The 24,066-nt window shown below is 38.0% G+C and overlaps 1 long non-coding RNA gene and 1 pseudogene across 1 annotated transcript; both read right to left on the bottom strand.

The window, feature by feature from the left end:
- LOC137210198 (UDP-N-acetylglucosamine--peptide N-acetylglucosaminyltransferase 110 kDa subunit-like) overlaps window positions 1-24,066 on the bottom strand; it is a 151,066-nt pseudogene that overhangs the window by 102,851 nt on the left and 24,149 nt on the right.
- Window positions 1,413-3,868, bottom strand: LOC137210733 (uncharacterized). Its single transcript, XR_010936682.1, has 2 exons — window positions 2,568-3,868; window positions 1,413-2,099 (listed from the first exon to the last, which is right to left on the bottom strand). It is a non-coding gene; the product is annotated as an uncharacterized lncRNA (long non-coding RNA).

Raw genomic sequence — 24,066 nt, 5'->3', positions numbered from 1 at the left:
AGTATGAGTAAGGGATCTAAAACTTGAGAACCTGGGTTCAAATCTTGACTCTAAAATTTACTTGTTGAGTACTCTTGAGCATGTTATCTGTTTTTGCCTCAGTTTTCTCATCTATAAAATAGAGATACCATTACTTCTCTCAGGGAGTTGCTATGAGGGTGAAAGAGAAAATTCATACAATGCAAGAATTTATCAGTTCTTGGAACACAATAAATACCGAAAAATAATGTTAGCCATTATCAAGGCCCCCTCATTTTATGGATAATATAGATTAGTTTATTATATAGGTCTAATATTTACATATACATAAACATTTTGTACCTATGTGTGTGTATACGTTCTTCTTAGAAATTGAGCAGTCAACATTCACATCTAAAAATCTGCGCTCTGTGAAATGTAGATATCCTGTGTACAGACACAGTGCTATAGTTATCTATTGCTACATAATATAGAAGTCCAAACTTAGTGGTGAAATAAACAAAAATTTTAATATGTGCCCAGATTCTGTGGGTCAGCAATTCAAACAGTACACAGAGGAGATGGCTTGTCTCTACTCCATGACTGATGTCTGGAACCTCAGCTCATGAGGATTCAGATGGCTGGGGCTGGAATCATCTAGATAATTTTAATTCACATGTCTGGCCCTTGAAGACTGGGCCCAACAAGGACTGTTGACTGGAGTGCCTATAGATGGCTGCCCAGGTGGCTTGGACTTCTCATAACGTGGTAGTTAGGATTCAAGATAGAGTATTCCAAGAGAATGAGTGTCCAGGGTTGAAGCATTCCACGAGAATCATGCAAAAGCTGCATGACCTTTTATGACCTAGTCTTAGATGTTACATAGCATCACTTTCATTATATACTATTGCAGGCGTTGGAGACCTTTTTCCATAAAGTGTCAGACAGTCAATATTTTAGGCTTTACAAGCCATACAGTCTCTTTTGCAACTACTTAGCTCTGCTGCTGTGATGTGAAAACAGACACAAACAATACATATACTAAGGAACATGGCTGTGTTCCAATAAAGCTTCATTTATAAAAGCTGGTAGAGGCCTAGACTTGGCCCACCAGCCATAGTTTACTGACCCCTGCTCTATTGTTTGAAGCCATGGAAAGCCTGCCTAAATTCAAAGGAAAATGCCCACATCTGGATGCGAAGAATGGCAATGAATCTGAGACCCTGTATTAAAACCACTACATATGGGATATTTATAAGAGGATCTGTCTGCATACCTTGTTTCTCCCATGTATGGTGGATATGAGGTATTGGGACATCTTACATCTCTGTAAGCCTGGGTCAGGGTCAAAGTTGGAATCTGAACTCAATGACCTTGATTTCTGGAATAATCGGTAACTCTAATTATGATTTGCTTACACTCCTTACCCCAATAAATATACCACAAAAGATAGATTTCAAGTAAACAATTGCTTTATGGCAGATTTTTATTAAGTCTCCATTGACTGAATTATTCCATTTTGGTTGGAAAGCATGAGCTTTTTTCTTTCCTAAAGAGATCTGCAACTTTTCAGATGTGGCATTTCATTCTACTGAGAGGATGATGTAGGTTTTTATAAACGGAAAAAGCAAGGCAGGCTGAGTTCACTCAGATCGTACTAGTGCTTACAGGAATAACCGAAACTGGAACACAGGCTTCCAGGTTTTCCTGTCCTGTGCTCTTTCCGGTAGGTGTCATTGTCTGCTGGGTCTGGCAGTAATAATTTCTGACCTTTACCTCTCTACGCTCTTGTGAAGTGGTTTGGGGCTTTGTTAGCTTTCTTATGAGTTTGTACTAAATTGTGTCCATAAAGTAGGCTGAATTCCTCAGGGAAGGATGAGAGCTCTTACTGTGTTATTACTGCAAATGTTGTGTTGGTTACCTTTTTTTCTTTTGTCCAGTTGTATCCTGAACTTAAAAGTTATATTATCCGAAATGAAAGATGTGCATCTGGTAGAAAAGACTAATTTAAGGGATGAAAATTCCTGATGATTGCTTCAGTCAAACCTTAATACACACTGAGCTTCATTAGTAAATAGACAACTCTCAGACCATTCCCTTGGAAGAGGTCGCATAATCAGCCTTTGTGTTGATTTCGCATTCTGTTCGGTAGAGACAAAACAAATTAGAATAATTAGCTGGTACAGGAAAGCACAAAGAACTTTCTTCTGTTTTTGTGATGCATCCCGTAATAAGGGTTGAAAATGAGACTGGAGGTAAGAACGTGAAACTCAGAAGAGCAAAGGAGAGAGGATAGTGTTTCTTTGAAAATATTCTTTCAGTGTTGGCCCAGAAGAAATATGAAGCTGAGGAAATTTTTTTTTATGATGGTTTTTGTGTTGATGATGTGAGTGTGGAATTAGTAAGAATCAGGAAGCAAGCATCCTTTTCCACCAAGGACTTGGGAGCAAATGAAACCATAAAATACTCCCCGCTCTTGGAAACCCTTTTGGAGCAGTAATCAGAGAAGGGTAAAGGCAAAGCCTCAGGGCAGAGGTGTTCAGAGCAAAGGGATAGGAGGAGAACAAAAGGAGAGTGGATATGTTTAGAGCTGTCATTTTGAAATTTACCTGCTTCTGATTCAGTGCTGCTTTGCTGCTGTGTTGGTCCAGTGGAAATCCTCAAAGCAGGAGCAGCCGTATTTTAAAATAATAACGTTAGAGCAAGTGACTTTAATCCAGGTCTCTTTAGCTCAAAAGCACAGAGGAGAGTGTGAGGAAAGAGTGAGGCCACAAGGAATTGTTCACTGGGTACCTTTTCCCCAAACCTCACTAACTGGGAGAAACTGACCACTGGATTATGTGCCTTGAAGGAAAACAAAAATGTTGAAAGCAAAGAGTGTGGAGCTTGTTTAGAAAGCAAGCTCTATCCTTTGGTCACCTGCTGATGATAATAGCATTGGCTGAGACCTGACCATTTACAATGAAGGCAGTTCTGTAGGTAGTAAGTTCCAGGAGGGCCCGAACTGAGTATGTCTGTTTCAGCATTTAGCATGGTTTGGCATCTGAGAGGCCGGTACATTATTGGCATATAGTAGACTTAAAAATGAATATTAGTGGATTGTCTGAATGAGTGCATGTGTGTGATTCATATCCTATTTGCAGGTCCTATGCCCTACAGTGGATTTTCAGTGTCAGGTTGTGAAAGTATTTACGACGGGGATTGGCATTGTTCCCTATCTAATGGATAAAGATTACACATGAAAGGACTTTACATTGACATCCCAAAAGCCTCATAGGAATTACTTAACAAAAAAATAAAATTGGATTCTGTATAATTTCTGATTTGTAAGCTGGCCAGAACACTGGTATTTCAGCCAGTCCTCTGGTAGTTCCGATGACGTCCCCATGATCACCCAGGCATAATCAGAATGGCTTTAGGATTTGGGAGCCAAAATGTTCCTCAGTATTTACGGCATTGCTAGTCCATTTAAGAAAATGGACTATTGAAAAAATAGCTTCAGACACAATATGGCATTTTATGATTTAGCATGAAATCTGAGAAATATAGAGGTTATCTGAAGCCTGCAATGGTAACGTTCCCTCTGCTATTGAAATTATTGTCTTTAAACAAAGATTCTACATCAGTAATGCTATATATATATATTTTTTTATGATATTCAGGTTAATTTCCTATTCTCTCTAAGGAAGTAATTGGTTGGTTGGTATGAGAGATGGTGTGGCTTCCAAAGGTGAAAAGTATTATTTTGTTGTAATTTCCAGCTACCTAAGGATGGGAGAGGCCCAGGACACTGCAGTCAGTATATTATGTGGAGCAGGTTATATTGTGGTTTATTTATGAACTTTTACATGTTTATTTTCTATGCAAGTTTGTGTGCTGCTTTTTGAGTTTTGGTAGATAAGTGTTTTTAACTTTGCAATACTTGGAGGTTTTTTTTTAAAATATATATATATATATGTAACATATATATATATATATATATATATTTTTTAATGTAGTAGTTAAAGCCGTGGAGAGTGTACTAGTCTACCTAGGTTCAAATTCTGGCTTTACCCTATGACTTCCCTGTGGCTTCCTCTGCTCACCTATTAAAAAGAAGGATAATAAGACTGCTGTGGTGAGTTACATACTAAGTGCTATTTAAGCATTTGCTATAATGATCATGTATATTCGAAGGCAAGGAACTTGCCCCTTGATCGTCTCGGTATTCCTAGTGCTTAAGAATTCCTAGTGCTTTCCTAGTGCATTGTCTTAGGATAGAGATAGCTCAGTATAGTTCTTCTCACTATAAAGTACTGTTACGTTGAAAGTCTTTGCTTGTGTACTAATAATCTATGACATATCTGCTGAGGACAAGGAAAGGAATAGTTTTAAAACTGCAATGGATAACAAAAGATTGTATGATGTAATGCCTTTATTATGTAATTATAAAACTAACAAATGATCATGGTAGAAAATTTGAAAAACTCCTAGACAAAAGAGAGATCAACAACATTTGGAGTAACTTTCAGAGTGTAGAGCTGTCCATGAATATTAGTGCTTTCATATTTTCCAGGACTTTCAGTAGACTCTGCTTCTTAAGAGTCTATTCATGATATTTTACTTTAATGATGTTTTCATCATGGGGACACACACACACAGAAATCTGTTTAAAAAAAAAGAAAGGCATGTAAATCACTGATGTTTCAGATGGCCACATGAAATAAAGTGAGAAAGGTCAACAAGCTGAAAGAATGTGGAGTAGCATCTCCTTAATTGCTTACATAACTCTGATAATTACCTCTTTGTGGATAAAGTAATTAATGGGGAATCTAATTCAAGAAAAAGATATGAACTGCAAGCCTTCTCAAAGCCAAGTATTTCTTTTCACAAAAGGTTACTTTCCTCAGCCGTGCTTCCTTATTACCTGGCAGGGAAAGAGTATTGTATGGCAAAGGATCTTCCTGAAGGAGGGTGCTTCCCACACTGATTGTCATAAGTGACTTCGGGATTACTGTTGCTGTATTACCAAAATCTTAAACTAGGATATTTTTGACAAATTTGGTCCTTAGTTAATTTTTAGAGCTACAAACTGTCAGATGGCTCTGAAATAACAATTGTCTGGCTATTCTTCAGGGTGATCACAATATGGAAATGACCTTGAGGTATCACTAAAAAGCAGGAAGGTGTGAGTCTTCCTTTGGTTCCAGAGTGAAATGCGAGTTGGAGTTGGAGTTGGAAAAGAGGCCCACAACCAAGTGATAGAGAAGGAACTGTGAGGTCATCAGTGAAAAACCAGGTTTAAGTTAAGGTGAAGAGGCATGAGGAAATGGTCAACTGTTACAGTATTACAAAGATCATCAAGAAGCATATCCATGAATGTGTTTTGTATTGCAATCTGCTGAAAAAGAGACAAATATCCTGGCCTGGCCTTCATGGAGATTGTATTTTATTGATTCTGATAATAGATTATTGTTGAAAAGGGCCTCCTATAAATTATAACCATGCAAAGGCAACAAGATAATTTTTTTTCTTTATGTATGTGTTTCTCATTCCTACTCACTTCTCTCTTAGGGGAAGAGAAAATCACAAAAAGCAAAAATGTCAATTCTCAGCTATTCATTTTCAAAATAATTTTTTTTCCAAATTCCAGTGGAGGCAATAGGTTAACTGTTAAGATTTGTAAGGCTCAAGAAGCTAAATTTTTACAAAGTGTAGCCAAATTTTATTCTATAAATAATAGCTTTGCAAAGAATATATGGTGATGCAAAGTTGGAAAAAGCTGGTTTTTCTTCCGTGAATGGCTTCACTGTGTTGGGAGAAGAGGCACAGAAGAAATCAAAGTAATTAAACATGGGGTGAGTTTTCCTGATAGGGGACTCTAGTGCTTTAAAATAGACTAGATAATCCTAGGGATAATCTGAGGGTAGAACAGACCAATGCCTCATTTCCAATCTGGTACCCTGGAAGAAAACAGTGTATTTCCTTTGAGGTCTTGAGAGGTTTTTCTTCTGCTTTGTTTTGGTGTTGGTTCATTTTGTAATCAACCTTATTAAGGTATCATTTACATACAATAAAATGCAGACATTTTTAGTCAACGGCTCAGTGACTTTTAATTAACGTATACATTTGTATAACTACCACCCCCATAAAGATAGATAACAATTCTAAAACCCTAGAAAGTTTCCTCCCAGGCTTTTGCAAAAGTATCCCCATCTCCCACCCCAAGGCAACCACGGATCTGTTTTTGATCTTTAGAGATGACTTTTGCCCAGTTTACAATTTCATGTAAGTTGAATAATACAGTGGGTGCCCTTTTGATCTGGCTTCACTTGCTCAGCATATGGTTTTTGAGATTCATTCATGTTGGGATGTTTTAAACCAGGACTTTAGCCTGGGTGGCTGATGTTGTCTGAAGGCACCTATAGGTACATCTGAGTCTCTGGCATTGTCACTGTCTGTTCTTGGCTCAGTATTTTCAACTTTATAAGAAGCACAAGGTTGAAGTAAGGAAGATCATTGTCAGTATAATGGATGTGAAGTGGGTTCTGTTATATAATAATTCTCAGCATAAATTGATCTGCTTGGAATCATTGTGTTGATAATGGACAAGGATACTCCTCCTCCAAAAACCTTGATACTATAAAACTTCTAAAGGACGCTGTCCTAGGACTCTTTTAATTTTCATGTTTTGGGAAACATTTCTGGAGAATTCAAATGCTCGCAACCTGAAAGAAACAATTATTCACCTGAAAGCTGACTCTGCTAAAGTTGAGTTGTCCGACCTTTACATGCTGATAGAACCCAAATAGCCTTGCAAAACAATGCTCTCGTGTTGGATATAAGCATATAGATTGTTTAAGATGGACGTGTATATGCAGTAAAGTGAAAAAGCAAAGAATCTTTGAGTTTCCCTTGCTGGGTTTTTTAATTTTTTCATTTAAGTTTCTATAGCATATGCTAATAATTCAGGGAAACCTCAGGTTAGTTTTAGGTCCACTCTACATAAATGTTGAAGTACTCCATATCCACCTTTTTTCTACCTTCCTTCTTTTCTTCCATCTTTCCTTTCTAACTCCTTATAATCCATTATACTTAATCCTGCATTTGCTGAGGTGGCAATTAGTGTAGGAAAATACTGTGAAATTTTGCTGTTCAGAATGCATGTTGACCAAATTCTATATTGAGGAAAGGTCTGAATTTACCCAGAGTAACCCTTTCTCAGCATCTTTGAATAAAGGGCATAGAAACTGGGCTATATATAATATCCTGACAGGTATGTAGAACTCATAGCAATTGCCCTAAAGAGCTTACCTAGCGTAGATGCATATGAATGCATTTAATAATTGCTTTATTGGCAGCAGTGCCACCTACACAGTCTGTTTGGTTTTATATCATTCTCATTACCTGCTGTTTACCACTGTATACATTGCTAATGGCGTGGTTTCTATGGCTTGTGAATTTCATGGCCAAATAATATGTAATTTATTGCACACTTTAGTGTAGAAGATGGAGACTCCATAACTTTTCGTGTGCTCTTTGCCCCTTTGGAATGTATTACACTGAGATCAGGCAAAGTAATAAATTTATTTCAAATGTGCGTGATAGCTAAACATCAATTAGGACTGATGGGCAATATTCTTCCAGCAACATAACAGTTTTTAAAGACTAAGCCATTGAACGTGGAGTTACTGAACATGGGACTCAGTTCACTGGGATCCTTCTTAGAAAACTAAAGGAAAACTTGGATTGGATTTGTGTGGCTTTTTCAAGTAGTAACTAATCACCTACCTCTTGGTGAACTTAATTTGTCACAATTGTTTGGTATTTTATTAACTCTCTTCCCCTTCTTCCCCGACTCTCACGAGAACGGATCATGAGTATCTTAAAACATACTAAGTCGTCTTCCATCCCTGTTAATCTAACTACAAAAGCACACTTTCCTTATCCAATGTAACTTACTGTCTTTTAGAGTGGCTGGGGTTTTAATTCTCTACAAAATTAAAACCAGCAAAGAGAAACATTTTCAAGGAGCCACCACATTGTAGCGCTTTAGAAAGAAGAGTTTAGAATTAAGGGCAACTATATCATTTTATAGCTAAAGCACCTGAGGCCTAAAGTAGGCAGGTAACCATCGAGGTCAGGGAAAGGGGTTGAAGATCAGGTTTCCAGAAAGAGTCTAGAGGGACTCAATCTGAGCAGGTCAAAAACTGAAAGGAGGCCACGAATGTTCTGGGAAGGCTGGCATCTGGCCTCAAGTGTGGGATTCAGACAGGGAGTGGACCTGGGGGGAACTGAGCTTCTGCAGTAGGCAGAGAAGTCCACCTCATCTCCGGAAAGTGCCACTGACATCGGAGTTGAGGGGAAAGAGCAATGAATTCCAGTCCACCTGAGAAAGCAGGCCAGTCTGATTAACTCTGAATTTAGGCTTATTTCAGATACTTCTTGAGAAAGAAGTTGGACAAGAGCAAGTCCCATGCAGCCTCTTTTAAATCCATGCCCAGTATTTTCTGGTGGAGCTGCTAAACCCTCCAAGTGACTCCAGTATTTTAATTTCACTTTATATTTAATTCTGACAGTTCTATGATTGATTATTTAATGGGCAAATAAGTAGGGTCACAAAAGAGTGTGAATGTATTTTACCAGATGATGATGGGCGGAGTGGAGCAGTCTGGAATGGGACACAAATAAAAAGGGATCTTGGTAAAGAAAAACGTCTATTAGAAATGGAGAGGAATTCGCAAGGACATTAGTGCCTGACACCACGCCCTTCTCTCTGCATTTTTAGAAGCTAGTTTCTAATTTTATTTTCGCAGGAGCTGTCCCTGTGATGAATTCTCTTTTACCTCCACACCATTTATCACATGGACATATTGTGAAGTTTGTGTGAGAGAAAGCAAGTATTAGAATTTGTCTTGCAAGGAGCTATAAACACTTCCTGGAACAATCTAGGGTAGAAGGAAAAGGAAAGGAAGGTGGAAACAAAGGAGAAAGACAGCTAATGATGCTGGAGTCTCTCGCTGGGATTTGTGGTATCTCTTTTTGAAACTAAGTACAGAAAGTCAGAACTTGACTGATTGTTTCCTGATCACGGTTTGTTTTCAGTTTTGCTTTTTTCTTGCTCTCTCATCAGTTATTCCAGCCATTGCTATGTCATTTTCAGTTTCAGTAAGCATGCCTGTCTTGTTTCCATTTGCATTATTCATGTAAATGTTGATTGAACTGATGACCCCGAGTTATCAAGGAAACATTAGATACACCAGTAGATACATTTCTTATTTTAGAAAAAAATTACCGAGTGAAGGTTAAAATAACTCCTCTTCAATTTGTCATTTTAAAAAAGCTTCTCCTAACATACAATACCTCATTGCCTAACAATGCCAGATAAATGAAGAATTCCTATGTATTCATGAATGCAGGCTAGTCTGTATATTTTTTGGCAGGTATGACCGTTACCGAGGGTAATGGCCTGGTTTGCCGGCCATGTCCTGTCTCCTAGATAGTTGTAGTTTCTGTTGTCTTTCAGTTGGTCCATTGGATATCAGAGGCGAATTTATAAAAGTATACTTCCCTTTACACTTAGTTTTTTGTTTTGTTTTGTTTTACTTGAAGTATAGTTGATTGACAATGTTGTGTTTCAGGTGTACAGCCAAGTGATTCCGATATATGTATTTCTTCTTCAGATCCTTTTCCATTATAGGTTATTACAAGGTATTGAATATAGTTGCCTGTGCTATACAGTAGGACCTCGTAGTCTATCTACTTTATATATAGTATACACTTACTTTGTGTGATCCACGCTGGTCAGACCACATGATTATTTTCACTTCTGATATAATTTTTTCAGGTCCAACCTCAAATCTTTGATAAGAAGATATTTTTTAGCATGTGTGTGCTCTAAATCCAACAGTAGTTAGCAGAGATATGGTTTTGCACTAGGTATTCTTCGCTTTTTTGTTCTCGGCCAACCAACTGAAAATTAGCATTTATTTTCTGGTTGGTTTGCTAGATGTTTATGACTATAATAAAAGTCTTACATTTTGTCTCATATCTTAAAACACAATCTGAATTAGCAATGGGTATTGTGCTATACATAGGCGCTGTGATATAAATATTGTATAAGTGAGATGTAATGCTTGGTGTACATAAGGGTTCAATAGTCCACCGTGAGAGTGCAGCCTTTTGAACAACCTCAGTGATAAGTGGGAACCACTTGTCCAAGACTTTTATTTAAGATGCAATACTCATTTCTATCCCCTTCAATACATTTTAAGTACCCCAAGCTAGAATAATGGGGCTAGAGGTGCAAGAAGAATATTATACCAAACAGGGGCAATATAAAAAAACATTACAATCAAATTTTTCTTATTAAAAATATAAGTCAAAAACCTAAATACAATATTATTCCACAGAGTTTTAAGGTATATTAAAAACATTGTGATAGGATGTTTCAAAAATTATGGTACAATCCCCTTCTGACACCCTCATTCCTGAGTCACCACTTCAGCAGGACTGGGCTTTGGCATACTCAACCCACATGATGAGACAATAGCAAAAGAGCTTGATGGCTCAGTTGCCGAGGACTAGCCCACTAGGTTCTGAAGACAAGTGGACCAGGTGCTCCCACTGTCCAAGCCAACACCGAACCTGTGAGTGAGGCTGTCTCAGACCAGCTCTCACTCAGCTGATCCATCAGTTGACTAAAACTGCATGAAGGAGCCCAGATAAAACCAAAAGTAAAACACTACCCAGATGAATCCAGTCCCAAATGGCCAAGTGATTGCTATTTTAAGCCACTAAGTTTTTTGTTGTTTTTTTGTTTTTTATATCTTTATTGGAGTATAATTTCTTTACAATGGTTTGTTAGTTTCTGCTTTATAACAAAGTGAATCAGTTATACATATACATATGTTCCCACATCTCTTCCCTCTTGTGTCTCCCTCCCTCCCACCCTCCCTATCCCACCCCTCTAGGTGGTCACAAAGCACCAAGCTGATCTCCCTAAGCCACTCAGTTTTGAGGTGGTTTGTAATACAGCAAAAGCTAATCTATACTATAATACGATTTGGTCAAGTGGGTTTATCCTTGAGAATGCAAGGTTGGTTCAGTATCAGCCAATCAATTCATGTGATTCACTGTATAGTTAAATAAAAGGAGAAAATCATATCATCATTCTTTTTAGATAGAAGAGATAAAAAGCATCCCATGAGGTTCAAAATCTATTGGGTAGGGTAAATTTTATAAAACTAGATCCAAATAATAACTATCTTTCCTTGATAAAGGCTATATACCAAAAATACATGGCACATGTATACACTAACAAAAATTATTATACTACTAATTTTTTTAAAAAATTAGCATTTCCTTTAAGGAGAGAATTGAGATGAAGATTTCTAACATTACTGGTCTATTGGAACCGACCTTTTTGGAGCTGTGTATTGAGAGAAATAGAAAGAGAGAAGGTTTAGAAGAATATAGATAAAAATGTCATATTTAGAGATTGTTTTGATTATGTATTTAATTGGAAACACAGGAAAATCAATAAGCTATTAAATCTAAGAAAAGAGCTCAACATAGGGGCTGGAAAAAAATTAATACACCAAAATCAATTGTGTTCCTCCATAGCATCAATATCTAGATACAATACAAGATGAATTTACCATAGTAACAAAACCTATAGAGCGTATGGGGTTTCACCTAATAAATTATGCAGAAAATCTTCATAATGAAAACTTTATTAGAGGACACATGAGTAATAGGAATATATATCACAGCTATGGATGAGATGACTTACTATAATAATATAAATGTCCTTATATTAATATATAAAATTAAATGCAACTGTAATAAAAGGCCAAGCTCTTTTTTTTTTTTTTTGAGGGACAGCATAAAAAAGTGATTCTAAAATGTATCGGGGGGACTTCCCTGGTGGCGCAGTGGTTGAGAATTCGCCTGCCAATGGAGGGAACACGGGTTCAATCCCTGGTCCAGGAAGATCCCACATGCCACGGAGCAACTAAGCTGGTGCACCACAACTGCTGAGCCTGCACTCTAGAGCCCACGAGCCACAACTGCTGAAGCCCACGAGCCTGGAGCCTGTGCTCTGCAACAAGGGAAGCCACTGCAATGAGAAGCCTGTGCAGCACAACAAAGAGTAGCCTCCTGCCGCGCCGCTCGCTGCAACTAGACAAAGCTCACACGCAGCAATGAAGACCCAATGCAGCCAAAAAAAAAAAGAAAGAAAAAAAAAAGAGCAGATTGCTCTATCTCCTATAAAAAAATTAAAATAAAATAAAGTAAAATAAAATGTATCTGGAAGAATAAAGTTCTCCATACAGCTAAGGTAGTTTTGAAAAATAAGCTCAAAATGGAGAATGTGCCCTACACATTAAGATATATTGGGAAGTCATGATAGATAAGAACTGTGTGATGCCCTTGGAAGAAACAGCAAATAAGAAAACAAATCAAACAGGTGGCCTAGAAATAGAGCTATATACAGATAGAAAGTTGGCACATGAAAGAGATGGAATCATAGTCCAATGGAGGAAGCTGAATTACAGCTTTTGGGGAAACAGTCTCATTTTAAAAAGAGAGATGAGACTGGATCTTAACCTAGTGATATCACTTATGTTGTACCCAGTCCTATATAGCTCACCTAATCTTCACAAAAAAATCCACAAGGCATAAACTATTATCCTCATTTTACAGATGGAAAAACTGAAGTATGAGAGATAAAATGACTAGCCTAAGAAGTACATGGTGGAGCTGGAACTTAAACCCCACAGAAATCATTCTATTAACCATTATGTTATATAATTCCACCTAATGTACAAAACTAAAATACAATAGTTTTAATATTTAAATGTGAAAAATAAAATCTAGAGAGAATAAAAGAAATTGCAAGGTAATATATTTGTGATTTCAGGGTAAGAGATGAAATAGATCTTTGAAAAATAAAGAAGCATACATTGTATGAAGCAAAAGTGATGAATTTAACTATATTAAAATTATAAATTAATATAAAAAATCTGATTTAAAAAAATAGGCAGAAGAGCTGAATAGACATTTTTCCAAAGAAAACATACAGATGGCCAACAGGCACATGAAAAGGTGCTCAACATCACTAGCCATCAGGGAAATGCAAATCAAAACAAAAATGAGAGATCACCTCACACATGTCAGAATGGCTATCATAAAAAAGAACAAAACTAACAAGCCTTGGTGAGGATGTGGAGAAAAGGGAACCCTGGTACACTGTTGGTGGGAATGTTAACTGATGTAGCCACTAGAGGGGTGGGATAGGGAGGGTGCAAGGGAGACACACGAGGAAGAAGATATGGGGACATATGTTTATGTATAGCTGACTCACTTTGTTATAAAGCAGAAACTAACACACCATTGTAAAGCAACTATACTCCAATAAAGATGTTAATAAAAACAAAAACAAAACAGAACTACCATATAATCCAGTAATTCCACTCCTGGGTATATATCTGAAGAAAACAGAAACACTGATTTGAAAAGATGCATGCACCCACATCCAGTGTTTATAACAGCATTGTTTACAATAGCCAAGATATGGAAGCAACGTAAGTGTCCATCAACAGATGAATGAACAAAGAATACGTGCCATATGTACACAATGGAACACTGCTCAGCCATAAAAAATGATTAAATTGTGCCATTTACAACAACATAGATGGACCTGGAGGGTATTATGCTTAGTGAAATAAGTCAGACAAAGACAAATACTGTAATGATATCACTTATAAGTAGAATCTAAAAAATAAGACGAATGAATACAACAAAACAGAAAGAGATTCACAGATATAGAAAACAATTTAGTGGTTACCAGTGGGGAGAGGGAAGCGAGAGGGGCAAGATACAGATTGGGAATTAGGAAGTGCAGACAACTATGTATAAAATAAATGAGATACAAGGATATATTGTAGGGCATGGGGAATATAGCCAATATTTTATAATAACTTTCAATGGAGCATAATCTATAAAAATATTGAATCACCATGTTGTACACCTGAAATTAACATAATATTGTAAATCAATTATACTTTAATAAAAAATTAGAATTTTATGTACAATAAAGGATACCAAAGTCAGACTGAAAAGCAGTTGATGGGTAGAAGACATATACATTATCTAAAACCCAACAAAGGACTCAACATCTGAATACAAAAACTTCTACATCTCTAAAGACACACAATACTCAATAGAAAAATGAGCGAAGGTCATGATAGGCAATTCATAGAATGGAAAACATGAATAGCAAGAAAGTATATGAAGACCTAACTTTTCTAGAATCAGAGCAATGCAGAATTAAAACACCTTACTTCATATGAATCCACACATGCCAAATTTCCAGAAGTTAAAATGCAAATTATGCTGTGGAGCAACTACGCCTGCGCACCACAACTACTGAGCCTGCGCTCTAGAGCCTGGGAGCCACAGCTACTGAGCCCGCGCGCCTAGAGCCTGTGCTCCGCAACAAGAGAAGCCACTGCAATGAGAAGCCTGCGCACCGCAACGAAGAGTAGACCCCGCTCGCTGCAACTAGAGAGAGCCTGAGGGTAGCAACGAAGACCCAATGCAGCCAAAAATAAATTAATTTTTAAAAATGCAGATTAACAGCGTGTGGTGACAAAGGATATGGCAAGAGAGAAATTCCAAGTATTGCTGGTGAGGGGAAAATGGTACAGCTATTCTGGGGAGGAATCTGTGAAATAAGGCATATATATGACTTCTACCTCAGCCATTCCACAGCTGCACTGTTACTCTGCACTGTTACTCAAGGGGACATGTGGAAAGAGTGTATTAATGCCTATGGTGGACATAAAGTGTTGAAAATAGCGTAAGTATGTATCACCAGGGTAACGGATAAGCAAAATATGGTATTAACATATGGTGGAATATTAGACAGTCGCCAGAAGCAATAATTTCTACGGAGCAACACAGACAAATTTTAAAACAATAATTTTGTGTAGAAAAATAAAAGAATAGGATGTGATTTTTAGTCGATACTACTTTTGCAAAAATTAGAAAATACAAAACAATTCGGTATTTCAAATAGATACACATGTTTAAAATAACTATGAAAGGTGAGTTGGGAGATTACATATTAAATGGCCCAAATGGTGCTATATAGGGGAAAATAAAGGAAATAAATCTGGCAGAGGAACGTCGGGGCCAAAACCAATCTTAAAAGTATTAGAAAATAGAGTGACCGTACACACTGATGATAGAGAGACATGAACTGAGGCATATGGTCCCTTTTGAGTAAATGCCTTAAATACAAACTAAAAAAATAATGTCATAAGAATTACAAGCACTATAAAAATATTTAGCATTATTGCAGTAGATAGTAGAAATATATAACCTTTCAACTTAAATAAAAACAAGACTGATGAAATTTGTTCCCATGTCATCCATGCTAAGGAAGAAATAATAAATAGAATTTTTTACATGAGAGATAAAAAAACAAACAAAAAGAAACTCTAACTGTTTATCCCATGAAGGGAGAAAAAAACAATTTGAAAAGTCAGAGTAGAACTCTCTGAGGATAATATTTAACATCAATTTTTGTAAAACAGAATTTTAAGAAGCTGGTTTTGAATTGTTTATAGAGTTTCTAATTAGCATGCTGAGGAAATACAGGGTCCATCTTAATCCAGAAGCAAATAAACAGTTCTGACTCTTAAAATTCTAGGCTCTAGAGTAGGTGCGTGCTGGTGTGCTGGTGTGTATGTGTGTGTGTGTGCACATTTGCTGTGTGTTTTCAATAAACTCAAGAGTACATAAGGGTGTATGTTATTACATTGTAACAATTCTTGAGCAAGTCTAAATGAAGGTCAGTAGCAAACAAGTAGATGCCGCTTGGGTGGCCCCCCAAACTCTCAGGTAATGCGCAGATCTGGCTTGGCAATCATGTTCTGCTTTTAGACATAATGCATTTTTATGTTCTTGTTAGCATTGAAAGACTAACTTGAATATTCTGCAACTGATGAAATGGACAACAGAGCAGTAACCTAGAGTTTACAAGTATTGGGGGCAGTAAAACTTTAGTTCTAGATTTAACTTGGATTTTAGTCCTAATTTAACTTGGATTTTCTACAACGCACTTTTTTTCTATAAACTGGAGGTATATACCACCATAATCCTAAAAAACCTGTGACTTTGGGCTTCAGGGGTCTAAGCCTTCTCTCTAAGTGACTGAAAGGTACAACTGGATATTAGACCTGTCTAAAAATTGTCCTTTTCTGTCCTCATATACAAGGGTTCAGCTTGATTTTTGGATAGCTGTCATTAAAAAAAAAAAAAAAATGTGCAAAGAGCTAATGCCTTTTGCTACAAGACAAAAAACCATTTCTCCTGGACATGCAGTAATAGGAGGCAATGCCATGTGTTGGAAGCATGCACATATTTTATGATAGATATTAATCTGGAGGTTAACAGCTAGGTGCTCTGGTTGAAGTAGTTTATTTCAAACATACATATAATGTTAACCCACTTTGTAACAAAGCCTTCAACATTTCATATGCAAATTCGTTTTTCTTTCTAGTTTAAGCCCAAGGAAATCCCTATAAGTCTTGTCTCCAAAGAGTAAATATAAAGAATTCATAAGATTAAAGAGTTCTTATCAATTGTATAAAAAACTAGAAATGTACTAACTAGACAAAAATGTAGACGTCTAAGAGAACGTCCAACAAATAGAAAAGTAGAGGACTGCACTGAGATTGCAATCCTGAGAAAAATACATTATTTCTAAATGAAAAAGTAAAAGGAGATAGTATAAATTAAAGCCAGAAGAAAAATTTTAAACCTACAAAAATACGAGTCAATACAAAGTTAAAAACCCATCAATTTTACTATATACCCAAAGGCTTCACAAAAGATCTCATGAATATCACAAATTAAAATAAAACAAACAAAAGCCAGAAATATTGTTTTCCCCAAATTGTACTACTACCTGCCTATTGCTTCAGTGGTAAGAAGAAAAATTATCTTCAGATAGTTAAATTGTATACCTACTTATATTTTAACTCTTAGGTGGATCTTGTTATATAATATATATGATCTCTAAAGAAAACTTGTTGATTATTTTGGCATCTGTTAGGAAATTCCTATTTAATTAGATAAATCTCCTTAGATAACTCTTAAATAAAAATAGATGCAAATATAGTATGTTTCATATCCTTCATTTTAGACCTCTAAGAGTTGGAAAAGCTCAACCTGGAGAAGAAACTAGTTTTATTGAGGGAAGAAACTACTTTCCAGTTTAGAAGAGGAGGGATTATCCCATTTCTGTAGAGGAAGCAATCAGGAAGATACAAAAAGAATGATCCTTGCCTAGTGCTAAGGCCAGAACTACTGTGAATATTGTACCAGATCTTGTAAAAACAGCCACTGTGCTGGCACTCACAGGCCTGGGTCATGGTGTGTTCAACAATAAAACTTTGTTCCAAAGGATGGAACTCCTTTGGGCCAAAAAGCTTTCACCTGCATTATTCCATTAACCTCACTGTTTTGTTATGGGAAATGCGTTTATTTTTTGAAATGACATTGAAATATATCCTTAAAAGAACACTTTAGGTCTCAACAAGATTCTCTTCTCTTTCAGCCAACACATTACCTTTTAGAAATCAACAGTCTACTTCTTTCTTTAAATCATCACATTTCAAAGCTGTAGCAGCTAATAAATGTTAATATGATTTTTCCAAAACTGCAATCTCCCTAAATTTCTATGCTGTCTTCTTTATCCTGTCTTTTCAAGGTAAAGGTATCTTTCCAGTTTTCTTAGCATTATCAGGATTATGGATTTTGTTCATTGTTCAAGTTCGTTATTTATGGACATAAGTTAATGTAAATGCAAAAATATCTCGTATTATTCACAAGCTGGCTGACTTAAATCACTCGCTCTTAAAACAACTTTACTGCTCTCCAATCTGTTCAAATGCACGGAAATACAAATTCAGGATGATGTGGCTTTTCTGCAATGCTTTCTTTTCAGGCTGCAGTCTACATGACAGCGTTGTATTTTATGCTTGCTGCTGTTGTTGTTCAATCTATAAAATCTCTCTTGAAGACCCCCAAAACAGCTTGTAATTTACTTTTACTTTTGGTGACTCACTGTTTTCAAATTGCCATCTCTGACCATATCCCCCTTCCAGGGGAATTTATGCAGACTTTTTTTTTTTTCCTTCTACATACTGATTTATGCTAACCTGAACAATTTACCACTTCTACATCCATGTAGTAGCTCAAATAAAATGAGTTCCTGTGTTAATCCCACAGTAAACCTCGGTAATTCTCACATCACAGGAGTTGTAAACGTTTGTTAACAGAAAAAGAATGTTTTTCCCAAAATAGCTACATAACTCTTAAGACTACTCAAATTCCTAAATAATCCTTTTTACAAGACTCCCGCCAACTTTATTTTGATACATTAAACATGTGGAGCCTATTTTAAAAGGTATTTAACAGTGACTTCATCAAAACAGCTTCCTAGTTGTTCTCATAATGTCTTTTTTCTAAAGTTTTCAAACTGTTTTTAGGCCAACTTGAATAGTGATGAATGTGAGCCGCTATCAAAACGCTTAAGAAGCATTCTGCCAAACAGGATGGGCAAAAATGTTCTAGATCTGCTCAATCTGACATTAGAGATCATGCAACTTGAAAAATGAAATAACTATTTCCAACACTCATTGAGCCCTTCATTTTAAAAATAACTTCAGGGCTATTTCCACACTCTACATTTAATAATACAATTTTTTAAAAAGGATGCTAGGCTCGGTGAAATCAGAAACTGATCTGCCACTTAAAGCTGGTGAGTCTATTCTTAATGGGCCTCTGGTAGATTTGGGATACTGACGGTAGCAGTTTCATTTAAGAACTTCACTAGTAAAAAGAATGACATCCGAAAAGGACTGCTGGGGAAGACAGGGAAGAGAAGACCGGAGTCTCCTGAGAAGAAAAAGAGAAACGATTTAAATAAAGTCGCTAAGGAGGAAGGAGGTGGTGAGAGGCGTAGACAGAAGAGCGAGAAAGAAGATTTAACGAGGAAGTGAAATGGAGCGCAGAGGAAGGCAGAAGCTAATGAGGAAACAAATGGGAAAGGTAGTGTTTTCAAACAGGCATGCACCAGGAAGGGACGAGTTACGGCCTGGAGTAGCCCCAGTGCTTTCAGGTGAAAGAGATGCTCGCAGAGAACAGGGACAAGCAGTTTACTTCCAGGCTTTGGAGCAAACTAAAATTTCCTGCCCCGAGCCTCTCCCAGCCTCGGCCGAGCGCGGAGGCGGCGGCTGGGGAAGGGGCCTAGCCAGGAGCCAGGCCCGGCGTCCCGCTCCTCTGGGCTCCGCGGCCGAGGGAAAGAGGCGAGGATTAAGCGGGGAGAGGTTCCGGCCGCAGCTCGGTGGCACCCCGAAAACGGTACGGGGCTTCGCGAGCCGTTCCCCCTGCGGCGGGGCGCCCAGCGGCCTTGCCTGGGAAGAGGGAGGGAGGCGAGGTCTAGGGCGTCCACTCGCGCCCGCCGCAGAACCCCTCTGCTGCACTCAGCCCAGGCTTCCAACGGAGGCGCGACCCTGGCTCAGCCGCCGCTTCCCCCTCGGGGTCTTGGCCACCGCCTCCGCCGCCTCCGGGGCTGTTCACACCGTTGGGCCCCGCACGCCGCCGCCGCCTTCTCTCCACCCTAGCGCCGTTGCCGATTCGGCCGCCGCCACCTCCTCCGCCGCAGCCTCGTCTCTCTGGAGCACCTTCCAGCCACCGAACCCTGAGAAACAGAGACTCCAGCCGCGCCGGCAGGAAACTCCCCCGCAACTGCTAGGGGGACGAATTGGTCAGAACACCGGCGGCTTTTCCGCCATTGAGCAGCAGCCGCTCCGCTCCTTCTGCCTATGCAGACTCTTAACCCATAATTGCTTTACTCTTTACCTCTATTTCTGGGTTCTTAAATTAACTCTTACATCAGTGTTCTTCATTACTCAAATTATTTTTTCTTAGGAACTTTTCCTGGAAGTAAGTTCATGCTATTTTTGACAAGCAAACATTTGACTTCTGAAAGAATTCTTACGGAAATGGGTTTATATCCCAAATGCACCACCAAAAATCTTTGTGACCTTGCATAAACGTCCCTTACCATTTCAGGTGCTATCTTTGCTTGACTCCAAAGGGAACTGATTAAAACTATGAGCATCTAGCTGTTATGCACTTTTGTCTCAGTTTGGTCAATGAAACTCTCAAAAATCCATCAGATTTTCATTATTTTTATCATTAGCCTGTTTTGTGTAAAATAAGTTACCATTTGTGGAGCCAGTGTTCTCCTTTATTCCGGCATCCAATCATTGTAAATATTTCTCATGGACACATTCTTAGAAGGCCTATGAATAACCTGGCCTCTTACTGATTCTCCCTTTTGGAGTCTTACTAGCCAGACTTCCCCAATAACTTTCAGAGAGAGCTTTCCCCCTTTCCGGGTCTTCTTTTTGACTTCTATACGCCATAGAACTTTCAAAAGTCATCACACCAATACTAATATTACCACATACCCTCCAAAAAGCTCCAAGCTGTTTATGCCTATTCATTAAGTTAATACTTTATCAAAACTTGTCCAATTGAGTAGTTTTAGCACAGATATTTTACACATTTTAGCACAGACATGCTCTGTTTAAGGCTGACAGATCCATTAGGAATTAACTTTCTGGTACATTTTCCTCACAACTGCGTTTCCTCATAACTGAGCCATCAGTTATCTCTTGCCTATAGAAAGGCAGATAAGAGAAAAGAAAGCTAAGTGAGAAAAGATATGTAAATAGGCTAGCACAATATTGGACACATAAATATTCAATAAATGATAGCAAGTATTCTTACCCTTATCCTCACATTAGTTTATATGTATTAAAAACTGATTACTGGACTCAACTCTTACTTCCATTTCTCATTAGATCCTCACAGAAACCTTGGAGGAAGCGAGGTTTTATCCCCATTTTACAGGTTGGGAGACTGCAGCCTAGAGGGCTTAAGTACCTTAACTGAAGTCATATAGTCAAGAAATAAGCCTGTATTTGTCACAATCACTTGCCCATGCTTTGACGTGACACCACCACCCATCATTTACCCAGCTTCACCAAGGTACTACTAATTTTTTTACTCTTATTCTCCTCTCTTTGCTTCATACTGCCATTGTCACCAACCCAGTCAAATTCACTTTTAATTTTCCAATGTTAGTGAGGGGAGTAGAAGGTGGAAATTGAGGTTAAAGGAGGAAACTTTAATGTTATTCAAGGATGACTTCATCTTAACTTCCAGCCTTCGTCTACCCATTCTCTGCTCCAGTCACACGCAGAGTATTTGCTATCTCGTCCATAAGTCTTGACTTTTCTTGTCTTTATGCCACTTTTCTTTTCTCCATTTGCAATGAATCTCCCTTTCCCTTGGTTCTTCACCATTTCTTTCTCCATACTCTCCATTAAAATTCAAATCTACCTTTAAAGCCCAACTCATATACCAGTTCTGTCCTGCAGTCTCCTGGATCTGCCAAGTCAGAACTAACCACTTGCTCCTCCGTGCTCCTGCAATGACAATGATGTTAGAAGGGTGAGTGATTTTACAGCTCGCTCACCACCTGTGGGAAATATGTCCTATTTGCCCTTCCACATCCTTTCTCCACCCAACTCTATATGGATGGCTTGCATGGCCTATCTTAGTAAGTGTCCTTGCTCTGGCTTCCGTTTGGCTCACCAATGAAGAGTACCAATAGAAGATTGTAGAGAACGAAGGAGGGGAGTGAAGTTAGGGTATTGATTCTTGCCAAATTGCTGGGAGTTGGCTGCATTCCCCCAACTAACATATAGTGCTTCTCTGTGGGGCATCACAGCATCTTTGGGGAGGACTCTCTCTCCAGCAAGGCTTCCTTTCTCTTTCATCTCCTATAAAGTAGCCACACTTTTACTGAACCCAGGGCACTACACTATCTCTTGATTCTCTACATTGGGCCCAATTTATCCTTATTGATGTACCCCTGATTTCCTGCTGAGACCCTGTCTGATGAACTTTGTAATATGCTCTTCTAAGCTGTTAATTTTACAAACCATATTATTACACTTATTAGAAGAACGTCTTCAGGATGTGTCAGTAAGCTCTGATTGATAATAATCGTAAACAGCTAGAATTTATGGAACATAAAGCATGCTTTGGTTACTCTCTTGAGTACACCGTGTGCATTATTCTAAGTAATTAAAATCACTATTAGCTAAGCAAGGCACACAGATGCTAAGAGGTTCCCAGAAGTAACTTGCTCATGGTCACTCCAGTGTCTCAGTAGTGTTTAGGACTCAGATCTGTCCAAAGCCTAAACCTTAAGTTCTAGGTCTAAGCAGTGGCTCTCAAACTTGAGTATGCATCAGCATCACCAAGAGAGCTTGCTGAAACAGGTAGTGGGCCCCACCCCCAGACTGTCTGAGTCTGTAGGTCTGGAGCAGGGCCCAAGACTTTCATTTCTAAAAATTCCTACGTGCAGCTGATGTGCTGGTCTGGATACCAGACTTTGAGAACCACTAGTCCAGGCATTTTAGGTCCAGAATTTCAGGTGTTAGAATAATTTTCTGGTGATAAATGTCCAAAAAAAAAAAAAAACAGCACTGCATTTTTCTGTTTGTAAGGAGGTAATAAATTCAATCTTAAAGAGTCAGTAATGGGACTAAGTATTTAAGAAAGAAGAGTTATTCTCCAGGAAGATGGGAGGAGATGGACATTCTAAGGACAGGAATGCCCTTTCAGGAAACTTGCAAAGGGAACAGAAAAATAACATAGTAAGATTCTGCTATCCAGTGTTCACAGAACATGAGTGGGATACTCTTGACTGTAAAATGGGAAGCCAACTTTTGCTCACCATATACATACCTTATTCAGTACAAATGTTTATTAAGAATCTCCAAAAGCTAGACACTAGGCATCAGGGCTACACTGATAGAGCAGATAAAGTGCCTGGCCTCACGGAGCTTGTGCTTCAGATGATGTACATCAGCTTAGATAGACTGAATGATGGATACCATATTGGGTTCACACTTCGTCTCAAGAAAAAAATGTATCCATAGACGTGATCCAGGAGTCAAATGGCAAAAGACCTAGCCTCAAAGTGAGTGTTAATTTCATTAAATGGTAGGTAAAAATTATTTTATATGCTGAGATAGGCTCTGCTTAAAAGACACAATATTCCTCCAAACGTAGCTTATAAACCTGTGACTTTTTCTAGGAGAAATGTTGCCTTCTTTCCCAAGAAGGGAGCAGTAGGGGTCGGGGTGGAAATAGTTTCATCATCAGAGGCACAGTCTCACTACTACTGCTCAGCTCCAATTCGCAACCTTCTGAATGGTTTCCAGACGAAATAATTTAGCAAAGTGATGAAGAAAAAATGGCCCATTAATCTTAGATGCGTGTTATAACTTAACTCTGGGTTTAGCATAGGAAAAATATTATTTGCATTGATTATAAATATGCTTTATGGCTGCATATATTATTCACTCTGAACATTCTAAAATTATTAGCTGGGTTGACATGATGAACTGCACAAGAGTACTTCTAGATGGCATCTCAATGTCATCTGTTACTCACATCATATAGGTCTAGGAATCAATATGTATTTTACTCAATATGAGATCTTATTCCAAACACCAAAATATGCCTGTTTTTATTCGATGGTTATCATCATGAAACTACCAGCTAAACATCATTTAGAAAATTCAAAGCAAGTAAATTACTGTATTAACTGTCCAACTATGATTATGACTTTCCTCCACTTACAGCTGAACCTAATATAATGATCTGGTCAGTCTGACTAGGAGGATTTATTCATTAATTTACTCAAATGTTCTGAGGTATATTTTGAAGGACTTAAATTATGGTCTGCTTTGTAGGATCCAACAGTAAGGCTGCAGGTTTATCTCCTACAAGTTCTGTGACCTTGCCCAAGTGACTTAGCATCTCTGAGCCTCACTTTCCTAATCTGTAAAATGGAAACAATAATAGAACCCAAGTTGTAAAGCTGAAGGAAAAAAAGTAATATGGTAATGTATTTTGGCACAAAAGAGCAGTTACGCTAATGGTCATTATTTGTGAATACTG

The sequence above is a fragment of the Pseudorca crassidens genome, chromosome 17 (genome assembly GCF_039906515.1).
Source record: "Pseudorca crassidens isolate mPseCra1 chromosome 17, mPseCra1.hap1, whole genome shotgun sequence".
In the NCBI taxonomy this organism is placed as follows: domain Eukaryota; kingdom Metazoa; phylum Chordata; class Mammalia; order Artiodactyla; family Delphinidae; genus Pseudorca; species Pseudorca crassidens.
Note: the sequence above shows the minus strand (reverse complement) of the source record. Positions and strands in the feature narration are given on the sequence as shown.